This window comes from Carlito syrichta, unplaced genomic scaffold (genome assembly GCF_000164805.1).
Source record: "Carlito syrichta isolate Samal-C Ts95f unplaced genomic scaffold, Tarsius_syrichta-2.0.1 Scaffold315375, whole genome shotgun sequence".
In the NCBI taxonomy this organism is placed as follows: domain Eukaryota; kingdom Metazoa; phylum Chordata; class Mammalia; order Primates; family Tarsiidae; genus Carlito; species Carlito syrichta.
The window spans coordinates 441,682-446,362 of NW_007259471.1; positions in this window are offsets into that span (position 1 = coordinate 441,682).

A 4,681-nucleotide genomic window follows, 5' to 3' on the forward strand; every position below is an offset into this window, starting at 1 on the left:
AGGCAATCCACTCACCTCAGCCTCCCAAAGGCGCAGGATTACAGGCTGAGCCACCGAGCCCGGCCATAGTCGCATTTTTAAAGTAACTCTTTGACCGAGGGAAACATTCAACTTGGAGATCCAGTTATAATAAAAATATTTCTGGATAAATTGGGAAGATTTGAAGGAAAGCATGAGGGCATTCAAACTGTGGGGAGATTTGACAGTGTACATGAGCATTTTATAAGGTAGTTAAAAGAAAGGCCATATGTACTATATTAGTCCAAAAGAGTATGTAGCCTATAGTTATAATTTGAAAATCGTATTTTCATTCTTTAAGTCAATAATGTAATAAAAGCATTTCTACAATTAATCTTGAAGAAGCTTCAGAAAGAAAATTGCTGGTAACTGTATCAATCAATTCAGATACAAAAGCCAATAGTAAGCAGCAAACTATTAACTAATTTCTTTTCTTTTCTTTTCTTTTTTTTTTGAGTCAGAGTGTCACTCTGTCACCCAGGCTGGAGTGCAGAGGCATGCTCTTGGCCACCTCAGCGTCGACCTGCTGGGCTCAGGTGATCCTTCCACCTCAGCCTTCCAAGTACCCCAAACTACAGGTGTGCACTACCACACCTGGCTAATTTTTTGATATATTGTAGAGACAAGATCTCACCAAGTTGCCCAGGCTGGTGGAACCCTTGGACTCAGGCAATCCTCTTGGCTCGGTTTCCCAAAGTGTTGGGATTACAGGCTTGAGTCACCGAGTCTGGCCCTATTAACTAATTTTTACTTCTGACTATATTGCAGTAACAAGGATAAGACTCAATTTTCTAACATAAACAATTAGGAAATTGGACAAAATATGTGAAACAACTGTTTACCTATATTGGCCAACCAACATCATAGGACTAGGATTTCCCGAAAAAAGGAAAAAAAATATAATAAGCCCCATAAGATCTCCAGCTTCCAACCTGGAAGCAGTTTCCATAATGAGGGTATAAATATGGAAAATATAAACAGAACTCAGTGGCATTGCTGAGTTGAAGAGCTAGCGGTACAAGATCAAGGATATTGAGAATGTAGGAATATGTAAAGCAGAATTAGGGATAATAAGGAGCTATGCGGAAAAAAAGTCCAAAAATCTGTAGAGGTATCCTTTGTCAATGCATAATTCAAAAATCTTACAAAGCTGGGCAATAAATAATCAGAGAGTTGCAAGCTAAGCAATTCGCAGAGCTCATATAAATGGGAACTAATTTTTGTGCAACCAGCCAGAGCAGAGAGACCTGTGTGATCCCACAAACATTTAGTGAAGATAATACAGCTAAAGTATGCCTGGAATAAAGACTGACCTAGAACTTTCTTAGTGTGAAGCAGGATCACCATGCACCAGTTTTTAATCTACTAGCACGGGTATGATAACATGGAAATCTCACACAACAAGTTAATCAAAGCAATTTTATTTCTCACTAATAGGCAGCAAGACAATAAAAGCTTAGGGTTTAATGGTTAACTGTACTTCCAAGGCTCAAGATAGCTTCCCAGGGTAGATAGAGTCTCATCTGTGCATGCTCCATGTCATACCATAGAAGAGCAACCCTGAAGACACTCAGCTCTGGATTATACACCCCAGGAGTGGGGTCAGTTAGATCACTGGGCTAAAGTATTGCAGGGCATTCTATCCTAGGACAGATGAGAACAGAGTGTAAGCTATTCTGAACAGTTTCTCCATGATTCAGGATGTTGCATTCCCATAACATACTGCAGTTATTCTGATAACTACAAGTGAGAAAGAGGGGAAGAGCTGGGTTGTGATGGACACCAAGGGAACATCTTAGAACATCTAAGTTCTGCATCTTAGAAAATATTAAAAACAGGCATTAGGTCGATTGAACCAATCCACAAGTAATTTGTTTTGGCCAAACAAAATCCAACACCTTTCAAAGAATATGAAAAAATTTAAACTATCAACAATATAGCCTTCACAATGTCCAGTATCACAATAAAAAATGACTATATATGTCAAGATGTAAGAAAACATGACCCATAAAGTCCAGATATCAAATTTTCCCAACTTAACCTATAGATTTAATGCAATTTTAATCAAATTCTTAGAAGAATTTCTAGAAATGTAGGCAAACTGACCCTAAAATTGATTTGGAAATGTTGAGCTACAAGAACATCAATGGAAATTTTGCAAAGAAAGAATAAATGTAGAGGACTTACTGTACCTGGTTTTAAGATTTGTACAAATATATTACCATCATTATGCTCAGAGCTTTAAGCTCTTAACAAATATATAAGACATTCAATTCCATTGTTAAAAAACTAAGATAGTTATCAAATCTTTACTTATGTTTTAAATTATTCTTCCATTATTCACTCAAGACAAAATAATGAACAGCTATTTCTAAATTGTGTGTTTCTTCCATTTTGCCAGAACCTAAATGAGAACAGTGTAGTCAGAAAATACAGTGAGAAAAAAGAAAAGCAAAACAAAATAAAGTGATAATTTAAATAATTGGTACAATAGAGAATGAAAGAATAAAATATTTAATTAAGATAAATATTTTACATAATAAAAATTACACTTCCAAAGTGGTATTTTGGACACCATAAAATCTTAAATCTTTCTTTCACCTTTTTCAAACTCATATCTTAGCATTGCCCTGTTTATGTTTTATATTGAAATAAAATTAATCTATTATTTATTCATAGAATTTTCTTCCCATTTTTCCACTCATCTGATTTTCTTAATTTTCTCTACCTTAAATGCCTTTCTCTCATCTCTGTGTGTCCAAATTCAACTTAGTCTACAAGGCTTAGTATAAATACTTTCTGCTCCATGGAATCTTGCAGACTACCCATCTAGAAGTATTCTCACTTTTTCTGAGTTTTCCCCACACCTATTTTTTTATCTGGGTTTTATGAATATCTTCTTCATTGTATTAAGAGCATGCTATATTACAGATGTGCATATGTCTTGCCTTTCCTGGCAGAAATTTTTAGGATAAGAAAAATTTGTCTTAAATTATCCTAAGAAAATCGGATAAAGAAAATATATGGTCTTGCCTTTAAAACAGAAGTACAATGAGGGAAATCAACCCTACATCTCATCTGAAAGTAAACTATCACCATCAGCTCAGGGTTTATATTAAATTTACCTTTTTGCACCTCATAGTCCCTTGCTTATAATCTTGCCTAGAATACACATTCAAAGACTTTTTTGGATGGATGAATGAAATGAGTGAATAAGTGAACTAAGTGGGTTGACTCCCCAATCACATAATTTTGTAATTGCTTGACAATTTTCAAAACTATTTTAGGATATGTTACTCCTAATAGAGCAGACTGTAGTATGACAGACAAGTTCTCCTATCAAGAACAATTAGGAAATAAACATTTAAAAATTAAACCACTTGGACATAGTAGACATCTACAGAACGCTTCACCCAGCAACCACAGAATATAAAACTCTTCTCATATGCACATGAAACATATTATAAGATTGACCACATGTTTGGTCACAAAGCAAGTCTTAATAGAGTCCAAAAAATTTAAAATCATACCTAGCATCTTCTCTAAACACAGAACAATAAAAATAGAAATCAATACCAAGAAGAACTTTCAAAACTACACAAATACATAGCAACTAAACAACTTGCTTCTGAATAATTTTGGGGTAAACAACAAAACATAACAGAATTTTTTAAAATTATTTGAAACAAGTAAAAATAGATACAACATAATAAAACCTATGGAATGTTGCAAAGCACCATTAAGAGGAAAGTTTGTAATACTAAATGCTCACATTAAGAAGGTCAAAATATCTTAAATAAACAACTTAACATCTTACCTAAGAGAAACAAAAACAAGAATAAAGTAAAACCAAAGCACAAAGAAGAAAAAAATAACCAAAATCAAAATGTAATTAAATAAAATTTAATCCCTCAAAAAACATGCAAATTATAAACAAAGGGTTAAAGCTGGTTTTTCGAAAAAATAAACAAAATTGATAGACCACTGGTCAGATTACAAAAAGAGGGAGAATATCTAAATAAGTACAATCAGAAATGAACAAACAAAAGAAAAAACATTGCAGCTGGTCCCAAAGAAATGCAAAGGATTCTCAGAGATTACTTTACCCATCTGTATGCATAGAAATTGGAAAATCTAGAGAAAATTAATAAATTTTTGGAAACACACAGCCTCCTAAAGATTGAAACAGAAAGAAATTGAAACTCTTAACAGACCAATAGCAAGTTGCAAAATTAAGTAATAATAATAATTTTTTTTAAACCCTACCAATCAAAAAAGTTCTGGACCAAAAGGTTTCACAGCCAAATTCTGCCAGTTGTACAAAGAAAAGCTGGTACACCAAGCCTACTGAAACTATTTCAAAAAATTGAGGAGCAGAGATTCCTTCCTAACTCATTCTAAGAAGCCATTATCATCCTGATGCCAAAATAGACAATAGATAAATACAATTAATTGCCAAAATCCTCCAAAGAACATGAAAGGGAGGCACAAAAACAGAAATTATTTATAGAAACTGTGTTTATTCTTACATGGTTAAACATCAGTCGTCTTCAAAATACTTTCTGTTTGGTGCAATACACCTATTGAGACACTTCTTTCACTGCTCAAAACAGTTTCTGAACTTGTCAACTTTAATGCCTTTCAGTGCTTCTGTCATTTTTTC